The sequence below is a fragment of the Camellia sinensis genome, chromosome 12, assembly GCF_055761805.1.
Source record: "Camellia sinensis isolate YWXY chromosome 12, ASM5576180v1, whole genome shotgun sequence".
NCBI lineage: Eukaryota > Viridiplantae > Streptophyta > Magnoliopsida > Ericales > Theaceae > Camellia > Camellia sinensis.
The window spans coordinates 102,977,235-102,992,029 of record NC_138972.1 but is presented as its reverse complement, the minus strand read 5'-3'; the positions used below and the strand labels follow the sequence as shown (position 1 = coordinate 102,992,029).

The 14,795-nt window shown below is 33.2% G+C and overlaps 2 long non-coding RNA genes across 3 annotated transcripts; both read left to right on the top strand.

The window, feature by feature from the left end:
* Positions 1-9,558: 9,558 nt before the first annotated feature.
* Positions 9,559-11,842, top strand: LOC114277235 (uncharacterized). The gene is made up of 3 exons (XR_014345861.1): positions 9,559-10,578; positions 10,680-10,816; positions 11,190-11,842. It is a non-coding gene; the product is annotated as an uncharacterized LOC114277235 (long non-coding RNA).
* A 417-nt stretch (positions 11,843-12,259) lies between these two features.
* LOC114321912 (uncharacterized) lies at positions 12,260-14,219 on the top strand. 2 transcript variants are annotated; one of them, XR_014345860.1, is made up of 7 exons: positions 12,260-12,484; positions 12,595-12,690; positions 13,198-13,239; positions 13,349-13,432; positions 13,665-13,744; positions 13,812-13,918; positions 14,102-14,219. It is a non-coding gene; the product is annotated as an uncharacterized LOC114321912 (long non-coding RNA). The 2 variants fall into 2 exon arrangements; XR_014345859.1 differs by having other exon boundaries at positions 13,198-13,432.
* Positions 14,220-14,795: the final 576 nt, after the last annotated feature.

The following is a 14,795-nucleotide window of genomic DNA, read 5'->3' as shown; positions in this document are numbered from 1 at the left end:
CGATTGGGGTTCACCAGGAACCATCGACCACTGATTTCTTACTTCACTCTCACCAACGGTGAAGAAGATATATTTTTGACCAAGAAGGTGAGTAGGTCTACTGAAATCTGATGTAGATCTACTCAGATCTACATTATATCCGAATAGATCTACATCAGATCCGACTAGATCTAAACAAAAAATAATTGCTGGAGTGCAATCTTTTCTCTATATTTGTCTATCTCCTTCAATCTCTCAATTTTTTTTACATTTTCTCTACTATACACTTCTTTTTCATGTTTTAATGGAGAAAAATTTTAAGTTCTAAATAAGTTGTTTTCGAGTTTTAATTACAGGCGGTGAAAACTGTAAAATTTTGTAACTTCAACTTTTTTGGCGTTGAAATGAATCATGGTTTAAAATTGTAAAATTTTGCAGTTTCATAACATTCTTTAGAATTATAAAATTTTACAGTTTCATAACATGTTTTTCAATTTGATTAATAAGGATAAATGCTTAATAGATTTTTGCTTTGAAATTATAACATTTTACAGCTTCAAAACTTATTTTTTATTTTGATCAATATTTGAGATTATTTGTTTAAACCCTACAAAATTTGAAAAGTAACATATACTTTTTTCCCTTTTTTTGTTGTTTTTTGTTGTTACTTTTTTTTTTTTCAATTTATCAATATTTAGTACATTTTGCTATTTTTTTTGCTCTAATTTCTTCGTTTATTCTTCTCTTTTTTTTGGCAATATTTTGGACATTCCAATGAGTCTCTAACGATATTCTTAACGTCCAGTGAACGTTTTGGACATTTTGGCGGCTTCCATGAGATAGAGAAATACATTGTTGATCAACAGTTAGGCTTGGGAAGTCGAAATAGGAATTGTAACGCCCTCAAAATAATAACAATAAACCCATCAGATAAGACATGCATTTACATTTAAACTAACTGCATTCCTTTCATTCATTAAAATTCCAAGTCGTAAGTATTACATGTTAACCTCATAACAAAATGCCCTACGGGCTTACAGCTTTCCAAGTTAACACTTGGTTACAACAAAGAGTTCTAACTCGTTTACACATTAAGCCCTTGGCTTGAAATTACATGTAATACATCAAAAGTAAAACGACAAAACTATGCCCGCCACTAGCCTCCCAGCTATGTCCTTGGAGGTGGCATGCTTCCTGTACCTGAAAATGATATTCCCATATAGGGTGAGCCACAGCCCAGTAGAAATACACTAAACCAACCATGGATAATGACTAAAACATTAGCAATTGATAGTTGGTCAACACTGATACAATCACATAAATTACATATTTATGTCAACGACTTACAAGTCCCAATTACTTTTCATTTTCCCTTTTTCAACAGATAAGCTTGCTAGCTCTATCATCATTTCCACAGATATGTATAAAAACTATATCTCACATTCAGATAAGCATAAAAGCTATATCCACATTCTCAACAGATATGTATATCAACAATATCCACAGATAAGCATACAAGCTGTATCCACACTCTACAACAGATATGTATATCAACAATATCCACAGATAAGCATACAAGCTGTATCCACACTTCACTTCACAAAGATAAGCATATGAGCTCTATCTTCACTTCTCTAGACAAGCATATGAGCTCTGTCTACGGAGTTCATCCCCTATCTCCTCCCAATACCTATCCGGTTTAGAGGTACATCCCCTATCTTCCCCTAAACCGCGGAGTACATCCCCTATCTCCTCCTCTACACATAACGTATATAAACACATTGGTTCTATATACAATCACGCAATACATACAATTAATGTATTCTATCAACTGTCAAGTTCCATGACACATTCCATTGATTAGTTTCCGTTTACTTAATCATCATGCATTGTCTACAACAATCACGACTATCCTCCACCGATAGCCCAAAGCAGTTATTTCTAAAACAGAAAATAAATGCACAAATGGATGTTCAATCAACATTTCATTTCCTCATTTCTCACCAATTAATTATCCCAATTAATTAAACAATGTAATTAGGCCATTTTCCATAATTACCATTTCAACCCTTAGGTCCCATTTTCATCAATGATTCAACAATCATTCCATTTTTTCATGCCTAACATGCATCTAGGTTTATTGTGAATAAAACCCCAACTTTTGTATAATTGCACAAAAGCCCCAAACTTTCACAAAATTACCAAACCAAGCCCAACATCTCAAAATACTAAAATTCAAAGACAAAACCCATAGAGAGGAGTAGGTTATCCCTACCTTGAAGTTTTAGCCCAAAAGGAGATGAAGACTCCAAGATCAACTTGCTCCAAATCCAAACTTTTTCAGATTAAGTCGAAGCTCTCAACGCCCTCTATCTTTTTAACAAAGGCCCTAGGCTAGATTTACACCTTAGGGAGATCAAATCTTAGAGAGAGTGCAAGTTTAGAGAGAGAGGGTGTCGGATTTAGGGTTTAATCAAAGAAAGGGACTGAAAAAGTGATGTTTTAGACGCTGCTGTCCGTTGATATAAAACACGCTCGCTCGAGCGAAGACATGGTCGCTCGAGCGACCAGACACAGAAAACTCTCGCTCGAGCCAAGAAGTTCTCGATCGAGCGAAGAAAAACCCAGACCGCTCGAGCCACGAAAATCTCGCTCGAGCCAGAAACTACAACTCTCAGGTCCAGAACCGGGGCAACACTACTCTCGCTCGAGCGACAAACTCCTCGCTCGAGCGAAGGACCAAAAATCTGGGCAGCAACACTAGGCTCCCAAGCACAACCAACCTGTAACAAACCTGCCCAACACATCCCATAACTCAAAATACAAAGTAAAGAGGATGCAAACTAGGAAATAAACAACTACCAACATCCACGGACACATGTCCGGTTCACTGTACAACAAGGGTAAACCCGGGATCGCTATAGGAATTTTTGTCTCTCTACTAGTGTTGAGGCTAGATCTGCTATTGTCCAGGGGGATGAGTGTAAGCCCATTAGGAAATCACCTAGGGAGGTAACCCATCTTTTGTGATTAAAGATTCTGTGAAGGAAGTATAATGGATAAAAACAATCCATATAGCGTGACTTGATTCCATCGCTCATTTTTTAGGAGACACCATATCAAGGTTGATCTCGTACTCATTCCTAAGACAATAGTGCTAAAAGAAGTGATTGATTACGAACGGTTTTACCTTGAATGAATCCAAGGCAGGCAATCTCCTGCAAGGTGCATTATGTTACTATACCTTTGGAGGGTTCTACTAAGTGGAAGTCGTCGCGAGGTCGCAACTTAATGACTTGGGCTAGTCTCTAGTAACCAATGAGAATCAAGATCTAGTGCATGGCCTTTAAGAGCACTAACTCGCGAATTGATATCCAGTACTAGTACTGTGTGTCTGACAAGTTGAACTTTGGCACAAAGGGTCTAGTTCAAGATATATTTCAAATTGTCAACACTAAGTGTAGTTCAAGCTCGGAAGGCTCCCACATCTATTGCGCAGTATGTAGTTGCCCTTATAAAATGTAGGGATAATTATTTTTTAAGGACCAAATTTTTTGTTGCGAAAAGTATCGTTATTATATTTTTAGCAACAAAAATTGGATATTAGTGATGGATTATTATCATTTTGGGATCAAATTTTTTTGTTTCAAAAAATAAATCATTTCGAGATCAAATTATTTTGTCATAAAAGTCTATTTATTAGTGAGTGACATTTTCAAAATTTTGTCGCTAAAAGCCTTATTTTCTACTTTTTGGGATGACCTTTTAGCAACTATCCTCACGATGATAGAAATTAGTTTTTAGATATCTTTTGCAACAAAATTTTCACTTTTAGAGATCAAAAAATTTGGTCTCTAAAACTCTAATATGTTGTAGTGTAAAATTTTAAAATTGTGGGGGTATAATATAAACTTTATGGTATTATGTAAAATTTTATTTTTATTAAAAGTAGGAGAATGTTGGAATTTTAATAAAAATAAAATTAATTATTTCTATTTAATTTATTTGACCATTGTTAACATTAATATTGGTTTTAAACATTTCGGTTACATAGATATTATGAAGTTTTATTATTATAATTATGTAATGGTTAAATATTATATATTAATTCTTATAAGATTTTCACTTATATATATTTATATGTTTTCCAAACATAGAGGACACATAAGAGACACACAAGAGTATAATATATATTGAGATTTTGTTGAAGGGTATAGTTTAATCTATCTTCTATATTTTTTGGCAACTATGATTCGTGACTTGTTTATATCCTCTTGGTGGACGTGAACATCAGATGAGAAAGGTTGTGAGTGCTTAGGTTGTATCTTAAAATCGTTGCACTTTGATTGTACCTTCACGTGGGGGAGGAACAACAGTTTTAGGACAGTGAGACGGACAGTAAGTACACGCCTCTCAATCTCAAAAGCCAATTCTTTTTTACTCTATATGAGTTTACTTACTTTCATATTTTATTTATCGTAAATCTCTTAATAATTTTATTACTCCCTTCGTCCCAAAATAATGGTCCTTTTTGGGGAATTCAATTTTGTTTAGTAGTATAATTATTGCACTTTAAAAAATTAAGTTTCTAAAATTACGCTTTGATAGTACAATTTTTGGAGAATATCAATGTCATAATTGTATTTTTATGTTGTTAATGAATTTAAAATAAGGGAAAAATAAGAAATTTATATTATTTTTGTTCTTGATTTTTAAAAAGGGACTAATATTTTGGGACAATAAAAAATAGAATAAGGGACTAATATTTTGAAACGGATGGAATAATTAAATTATATTAGTGCATAATATTTTTTCTAATAATATCATATTTTTACTTTTTATACGTCTTTTCGTAATAAATAAAAAGTCAACTTTTTTAACACTTTCCAAAATAATCCATACTCCAACAATCTTCCAGTGTGTATATATATATAACATTTTTTAGGAAGAATTAATCAACCGTTAGACAGAAAATATATATATATATATATATATATATATATACAGAGATGTAAGTGAGATTTGCACTCTCACAATTTTACGTGTACATCCCATCACAAATTCACTTACACCTTCCATATTTTTATAATTTTTTTTTCTATCCCACTGTCAAAGTAATTCTCTCCAATTTTTAACTCAAAATACATGTTAGTGATTTACAACATGCACTACAAGAAAAAGCATTTTTGCCGACCACTTTTAGCTACCAAAACTAATTTAGTCGCCAAAAGTCACGGAATTGGCTACCAAAAATAATATTAGTCGGCAAAAGTCAACATTTTAGCTACTAATTTTTTTTAGTAGGGGAATGTTGATTATTGGCTACTAAAAAAAATTTAGTAGCTAAAGATATTACAATTGGCGACTAAAACAATTTTTAGTAGCTAAACATATGACAATTGGCGACTAAATAAAAATTTAGTAGCCGTAGAGGTACCTTTAGCTACTAAATTGTTTGGTAGCCGAATGAAAATAAAAAAAATAATTTTTAATCTTTCCCGACCAAACTTTTGGTCGCCAAATGTCAACTTTCGGCGACAAAATTTCTTTTAGTCGCCAAATACCTACTTTCGGCTACTAAATTGTTTGGTAGCCGAATGAAAAAAAAAAAAAATAATTTTTAATCTTTCCCGACCAAACTTTTGGTCGCCAAATGTCAACTTCTGGCGACAAAATTTCTTTTAGTCGCCAAATACCTACTTTCGGCTACTAAATTTTTTGGTAGCCGAATGAAAATAAAAAAATTAATTTTTAATCTTTCCCGACCAAACTTTTGGTCGCCAAATGTCAACTTTCGGCGACAAAATTTCTTTTAGTCGCCAAATACCTACTTTCGGCTACTAAATTTTTTGGTAGCCGAATGAAAATAAAAAAAATAATTTTTAATCTTTCCCGACCAAACTTTTGGTCGCCAAATGTCAACTTTCGGCGACAAAATTTCTTTTAGTCACCAAATACCTACTTTCGGCTACTAAATTGTTTGGTAGCCGAATGAAAATTAAAAAATTAATTATTTTTATTAAGAGGTTGTACACCTACCATCCAAAAATATTAATATCTTATTTTTTTTATTATCTCAAAATATTAATTTTTTTAAAAAATTAGTTATTAAAATAATATGAATTTCTTATTTTGTCCTTTTTTTAAATCCATTAATAATACAAAAAGTACAATTATGACAATTGATATGTCTAAAAAAATATACTATCAAAAGGTAATTTTGAAAAATTAATATTTTTAAAATGTAATAATTGTATTATAAAAAGAAATTAAATTCTGAAAATAGATTATTATTTTTAGATGGAAGAAGTAGTCGGCTTTCATTTGATGGTTGAACACATCTTTTAATAATTGGGCCCTCACGCGAAAGGTATGCTAAAATGGGCAACTTGTTATTGGCTGTTTGTCGATAGTTTTACATTGCAAAAATTTAAAGGCATAGTTACAAGTCAGTCTGATGAATTTAATTTTTAATAATAAATTTATTATTTTTAAAAAGTACAATTAAACTATTTATACTTTTTACATCATCATATTTCAATAACACTAATAAATTAAGAATAAATCAAAATTCACAAATAAAAGACAAAATATCCCCATTATTTATCATTTTAATAAAATTTTCAATATTATTACCAGTACTAATGAAATAATCATTTTACAGACACAAAACATATGTTTAAAAAGTTTTAAAAAAATTTCATTATCAAAACGAGGGCTAAGTGTGTAAAAAAAATTCACTCATGACTTATGAGTAAATAAATCTGATTTGTAAGACTTCTTTTTAAATTTATACTTTCTAAATATTTCTAAATTTTGTAATTTTTTTTTCACAAACTGAGTCATAAAACTCCAATAAAGTAAAAAGTATAAACAATAAATAAAATTAAAAAATATTAATTTAACAAGCCTGATCTATTTTTCACATCTCGAAAAAAATTAGCAGCAAATATTTTCACAAAATTTTATCTTAATTTGAAATTCCCTCTCAAATTGGGGATTCCCCCCAAAATTTTGCCCTAACCCTTCTCCGTTTCTCATCTCACTCTCACACACAACTCCTTCTCATTCCTCACTACAAGAAAAGTGGGTATATGAGACGGAACTATTTGCGACGGCACACTTGCCGTCTTAAAAAAACAGAGTATTTGCGACGGAACCATTTGCCATCTCAAAAAAGCAGAGCATTTGCGACGGCACTATTTGCCGTCTCAAAAAATGAGAGCATTTGCGACGGTATTGAATTATTGTATTTTTTTTGTATTTTTGGTATTTAGTGAATTTTTAAAATATTTTTTTTACAAATTTTTAAATTTTTAGGTGCATTTATGTTAGGTGTGTCTAAAAATTTTAAAAAATACTTAAAATATTAAAAAAATTCAGTAAAAACAATATAACACGAAAAACAAGAAGTATAATTTTCTCAAAAGAGTTTTTGGAAAACTCTAACCTAGCATAGTGATTGTGGTTTTGAGATAGCTTCATATATATATAGTCACAAAATGGTTTGAATAAATTCAACAGTATTTTTCTGTCGCAAAAGAAATTAAAAAAAAACAATGTCGTCTTACTCTTTTGATATAACATTTCTCGCCTATCTTTCTTTGTCTATTTCTCTCTTACTATGTTCGTCTTGCTCACTCTCTTACTCTCATCTTCTCTATTTATCGAGCTCCTTCTCGATTTATCGATCCACTATAAGAAAATACACTTTTAGCAACCATTTTGTCTATCTCTCTCTATCGCTCATCACTCTATCTCTCTCTCTCTATCTCTCTTCTTTCTCTGTCTGTTTGTCTATCTGTCTGTGTGTCTTTCATTCATCTTTCTTCTCTTTATCTTTCTCATTTGTCTTCTCTCTATGTCTCTATTTTTCTGTTCTCTCTCTCGTTCATCTCTTTTCGTTCTCTTTCTATATATCTCTCATCGCTTGTTTCTCTCTATTTTTCTATATGTCTCTCTCTATCTCTTTTTCCCTCCGTCTCTCTGTCTGTCTCTCTCTCTCTATATCTCTTTCTCTCTTTATCTCTCTCTCACTTATCACTCTTCTCTCTTTCTTTCTCTCTCTGTGTCTGTTTGTCTCTCTCTCACTCTTCTCTCTCTCTCTCTCTATGTGTCTATCTGTCTGTTTATCTCTCTCTCCAATTGTGTTCACATTGCTCACTTTCTCCCTCATCTCTGTGTCTCTCTGTGTCTCTCACCCATCTATCTCTTCTTTCATCTATTTTCTCTCTCTGTCTCTTTCGCTCATCTCTCTTCTCTTTATCTCTCTCACTCATCTCTCTTCTTTCTATATTTGTGTCTCTCTGTCTATCACTCTCTCCCTCATCTCTGTGTCTCTCTGTCTATCACTCTCTCTCACCACCCATCTCTTCTATCACCTTCACCACTACTGCAAACACCATTCCACCACCATTATTACTTCCACTGTCGCTACTTCACCTCTACGACTACCATTACTACTACTATCGCCACCACTCTACTACCACCACCACTACTACTACTGCTACTACTACTACCATTACCTCTCTTTCATCCCTGCCACTCCATTTACACTACCACTAAAATATATATTAGTGAAAAATATTTTTATTTTAGTGAAAAATATTTTTTATTAAAATATATATTACCCCTACTTCTACAAAATAAAAAATAATAATATTTTTTTCATTAAAATAAAAATGAAACAAATAAATTTTCAATCTTAATAACTAAAAAAAAAAAAAAATTTAAAAAAATTCATTAACTACAAAAAATATATATATTTTAACAAAAAATAAATTTATTTAATTATTTTTTTATTTTTATTTTTATTTTTCATCCCCCCTAAATTGATTTCCATTACCGCTCCCCCCCTTTATTTTTTTCCCATTCCTGCTTCCACACCGCCTCCCAAAAAAAAAAATCCCTAATCTCAAACCCAAAAAATCCCTAATCTCTTCTTCCCCCCCTCTCTCTCTCTCTCTCTCTCTCTCTCTCTCTCTCTCTCTCTCTGTCTCTCTGTAATGGGTCTTGATCCCTCTTTGATTTTAATGATTTAAGTGCAGAGTGGGTTTCTGCAAGATTGCAACTGGTTTTGTATCCGGATCGAAAATGCTCTGAATGTGCTCCCTTCGAACTCACACTCGCTAGGTTTGATTTCTGCCTCTCCCCTTCTCTCTTTGATTTTGGTTTTACCCTAATGACAGTGAGTCTTCGCCATCTTCACTGATCTTCCGTATCTGAGATTTGATCAGCAAAAAGGTATGTAATTCTCTTTCTTTCTCTGTTTCTGACAATGTAATGTGTCCTAAATATGCTCTAGAGAAGAGAAAAAAATTAAATAAATGGAGAAGTGAAGGAGAAGATTTTGTTGCATAAATCACTCTGATAAGCTTGAATTTTTGGCTGAATAAAGGAACAAAAATTTAATACTACTTTGTTGGATTTGAAGTTGTTTTAGTGCCAATGTTCTAACTATCTCAAGGTTTGATCACTCTACTTGGTAATCTTTTAAGCATTGATAACAGATGCCTAATGATTGAGCTAGGACTTGAGCATGTCTAAAATTGAATGGATTAACCCAAAAAAGTAGGGGGAGAGCTTGAAGTCGATCCTTTCTTGATATGTCCACATGAGTACTTTGCTCATCTTGCAGTATTGTGTTAAAGAAAAGATGGGAGGTGGAGTGGAGGATGCTTCACATAGATATTGAATTATAAATTTTAGATGATATCTGCAAGTAGATTTAGTTTTCTGGGTTATATTACCAAACACATTGTTCTTTAATGTTTCATAGACTTAAGTGCATCATTGTATTACCATCATTTTGCAGACCGATACTGTTGTCCTCTATGTGTGTCCACTTCTGTTTTCTCGTGGAAGGTAACTCTGGCTGGGTCTTGAATTTCATTCCTTTCATGTAGCTGGTGTTTTGAACTGCTGAAGAGGTACTAAACGATGAGACTTTTTAGTTATATTCTAGAATATACTTACATTGTTTTAACTTTTAAGAATTATCTTATTCTTCAAATTTGGGCCTTTGGCGAGGACGGTAGGGGATAAGGGGCAAGATTGTAATGATATTGAGTCATGCTAAGTGTGTTGAATTCTACATTGAAAGTCTACATGTGAGGTCTTGGGATATAATTGGGGACTATGAACCCAATTGATATCATAGGTTGGCCCTTTTATGTGAGAATCAAGGTTGTTGTTATTATTAAACACCACTCTATGCGTGTTTGTGCTTTATGTTTAGTTTAGTTTATGTTTTTGTCTACTTCCCTCTCCACCTGCCAGATGGGAACACATGAGGGAGGGTGTTAGCTTATTTACATTGATGGACTCATTCTGAATAGTTTAAGATTTTTGGACAATTGGTTATCTAGCAAAATGTAACCAATCCATAGTCCATTGGTAAAGTTTGTAGCATCTTGCAGATAGGTGTCAAAGACTTAACTGTTCAGTGCAAGCCACAATTAAAGCCTGAATTGACGCATTTACATATTATCATTCTAGCATAATTTCCAGCTACTTGGGAAAAAAGGCATTAAAATGGAATTTATGGAAGTACTCTAATGCAATTAAAGGAGAGATAGCGAATATCTTTTGATTCCATATGTAAGTGATCAAGTTGGATTATCTTCATTAACTTCACCTGATTGGGATTTGATCTAGCAGTAATGGTTCTAAATTTTTCATCTGAACATGGTTCAATGCAGGCATAGCCGTGGCATCTCAAGCTTCTTCAGCTAATATAAAGAGGAAAACGGAGAAACATGTTGATGATGGTGGTGGTGATATAGTTGAAGCAGTACCAAACCTGAAGTTGCTTCAGCATCATCATTGCGAAGTGCTAGTGAGTATGGCAATTCAACTCCATTGGTCCAGGTTATGACATACAATAGCGTTGAAGTTCAGGAGTTCTCATCTGATGGCAAGATTTGAATATTTTCCTCACTGTTTTTAGTAGTAGTTGTGTAATTATTCTTAGAGCCTGTTTGGTGCAGCTTTTCCAAAGCTGTAAGTTGATGATAAATAGAAGCTAAAAGAATGATTTCCCCAGCTTTTTTCAACTTTATTTGAGCTATTTCTGTCTCATAAGCTATAAGTAAAAGCTGCACCAAACACTTTCACAGACTCAAAATAAGAAAAGTTATAAGCAGCATTATAAGTTGCACCAAACAACACCACAGTTGAGCTGACTCATTATTTATTCATTTACAATGCAGTGCAAGACAGTGGGGATGTTAATGACAGTGCAGATGCAGCAAAGTTGATTGAAAATATGGGGTTGAGTGAGGAGGTAAATGGTTCATCAGAATATGGAGGCGAAGATGAGAATGGGACGACTTTCAATGACACTGATCGAGCCGACACTGATGACAACGGCGATAATAAACCAGAGCATCCTGGTGAAGTGTCAAAATACGAAAGAAATCTGGAACTTCTTAACATCATGACACACTCCATTTTTTTTGAGTTTTCTGTTAGGAGCGCTCTCTCTCTCTCTCTCTCATGTGTATTGTGTAGAATATATGTACAGAAATTTCTTAGCTTAGTTTGCATGTCAGGGTTGATCTGTTATCTAGTTACAGCATAGCCTAGTTGATTTTGTGCAGTATCACCAGATGGTGCATTTTTCGACTCTCATTCATAACCGTATCTCATTTTTTGTGCCAGTTGGACTTCATTTCTATTTTTTTTAATGGATGAAATCGACAGCATTGGATCTGCTTGAATGGAATTTGGATCTGGTAATGGTGATAGTGAAGTGCAGGGGACGATGCTGGAGCTTCTCAATCAACTAGATGGATTAGAGCATCTAACAAAATCAAAGTACTGATTTCATTCTCTTAAACTAGCAACATGAGGGTGCTACTGCTCTGGGTCTTCCAGTTGCAACGAGTGCATGTGTATACATTGATCTTTGTAAGTAATTTGAGGCATTTTCTTTTAGTTATCTTTATCTGTCCTCTTATTTGACATTATTGTAGAATTTATAGCTATGCATACTGTTTGGTCTGAAATTAGTCATTTGTACATTATGGTTTTTTCATCTCATAGACTTGTTTCTAGACTTGATGGGACTTAAGGCTTGGTTTGGTTTGTTTTGTTTTATAGACTTGTTTCTATAATGGTTCAAAAAGAAAGGAAAAAAGAATAAAAGAAAAGAAAAGAGACTTGTTTCTATAAGATTGAGGCTAACTTTAGGAGTTCAATATGCACCATTACACAAGTTATTGCATGGGGAATTTTCTTAGTTGCAATCTGACATTTTGTTTGATGTGACCAGATACAATCTTGAAGAAGTATTCATCAGCTGTTGCCACAATATTCACAGGCATAACATCTGCTGCATTATTTGGCCACTCTGACTACATCTGCTGCACGTATTTACTGCAGAATATTCTTTAATATGTAAAATTTATGAGTACAAAAGCCATATATAAGCTTCATGGACAACATAACAATGGGATTTGGAATTGGCCTATCTGGTCGTGGTCGCTACCAGCTTATCACTGAGGTCTGGTTGCCTTTTCTAGCACACAGATATATATATATATATATATATATATATTTAGATAAAAAACACTATTTAAGTTATTAATTTTTACTTGTTTGAGTTTCTTTCAGAGGTCTGCTTGCTATGCCAGAAAATGGGATTGGCTTGTTTCCAGATGTGGGCTTTTGCATATATAGCAGCACGAACTCTAGGAAGAGGATCAGTTGGTATGCTTTCTGTTATTTAAAAGGTTCAGTTGGGTTCTATGGAGGGAATTTTTTTTATGATGTTATGTTTTCTTTTGTTTGCACATTGAAGCTTTTTGGTATCACCTTTAAGTATATTGAATTTATTGTTTAAATTCATCATTGAGGGGCATGATGCTCATTATTTTTTTAGCAAAAGTAAGGTGAAAATGTGATAAATCTGCAAATCAGTTTTATTTTTTTTGATAAACTGATAAATTGATAAATCATTATTTTATTGATAAATCTGCAAATCAGTTTTATTTTAGCAAATGTGATAAACTGATAAATCTGAAAATCTGAAAATGTAAGGTGAAAATGTGATAAACTGATAAATCTGCAAATTAGTTTTATTTTAGCAAAAGTAAGGTGAAAATGTGATAAATCATTATTTTTTTTTTATGATGTTAAAACGCCGCTAAAAATCAGTTTTCCAGCAGTGAGTATGTCATCGTTTTTCTTATAAGAATTAATTTTTTACTTTGTCAGGAAAGAAGAAGAAAAAGAAGAAACCCCGGTTGCCTTTGAATGGTATATTTGCTGTTTTGTTGTATATCCCTTGAGACATCTCTCAGAGTTAGTTTGTTGGGATTTGGGGAAAATTCCTAGTTGGAATCTGTACTATCAATGTGATTGGCAGGAGGAAAATATGGCTGTAAGCGGGAAGAAGAACGGGGAATTTATCACAGGCAGTGATGTTTCTGAAATGAAATACACAAACAAGGTCTTTTTTTGCCAAGTTTGATTGAACTTGTCACTGTCTCAGTAAAGAACAATGATGGGTTTTATTGTATCCTGTGTGCTGTGTTTTTTCTTTCATTTTCTTGATAATAGATGTTTTTTCTTTCATTTTCTTGATAATAGATGAAGAAAATAATAGAAGAAAAACCAGCTTCAAATAATTTTGTGTAGTTGCCCAAGTTGAATCATTTATGCATTTGTCACCTTTCATGTAGGTGGTGGAAGAAACTTTGAGACTCACAAACATTTCACCCTTCCTTTTTCGCTCAGGTGACGGAAGAAGTTGAATTTCAAGGTATGCCGCTAAATTTTGTAAACACATGAAATTGTTGAGAATTAGTGATCATAATGAAGACTTGCAGGTTTCATAATCCCAAAAGGCTGGAAATTGTTATTGTGGTTTCGATACAATCACAGTAATTCAGAATACTTCATGGATCCATTGTGCTTCAATCCAGATAGATGGAATGTAAGCTCGCAATAAGGCATTGCTTTTGTTTTTGTCTATCATCTCAGAAGTTTCACGTCTTTGCTTTGTTAGTACATAGTCTTCCAAAAGTAGATTACTCAATTCCTAGAGGCAAGAAAAGTGTTTCAAATATTTTACTCAGATCGCTATTCCTATTGAATGTGAACATATTTATTTTGCTAGAAACCGGCAAAACCTGGTACATTCCAAGTTTTTGGTGGGGGTTCAAGGAGTTGTGCTCGAAATATGCTCTCTCGGACTGAACTTGCAATCTTTCTGCACCATTTGGTTGTCGGCTACAAGCAAGTGAAAATTTTAATGGCTTGAAGGCTTGTAAGTATTTGGGCTTCAATGGAATTTGCATAATTCTAAACTATGTTCTGTTTTTCCATTTTTCTTTTTGGTTTTTGGTGAATTTTCAGGTGGGAACTAATAAATCCAGATGCCAAGATTGATTATCTTCCTCACCCTAAACCAATTGATCGGGTTAAGATTGCCTTTAGCAAAATTTAGAACTACTTCATCATTGTTTTGGTTCCATGTATTTGTAGGCCTTATGAGCCAATCTGCTTTGTATCCTGTATGACAGTTTAACAGTGGTGTGCTAATTTGTATGGAAAACACTGGTGCAATAAAGGCCTCATGAGCCACGTTTGTATGGCTAGTGTTTTTACACCTTTAAAATATTCTCAAGACCTTGCTGCTGAGAACTATATGATGCCTAGGCCCTGCTGCTTATAATCTGCATTTTTTACACCTTTAAAATATTTTGTAAATGACATTTGATGTAGAATTTTTTGTACAGAGGACATCTTTTTTGTATGATTTTGTGTTTGTATGGAATTATTATTTTGGGTTGGGTTGGATTGTATTTGAT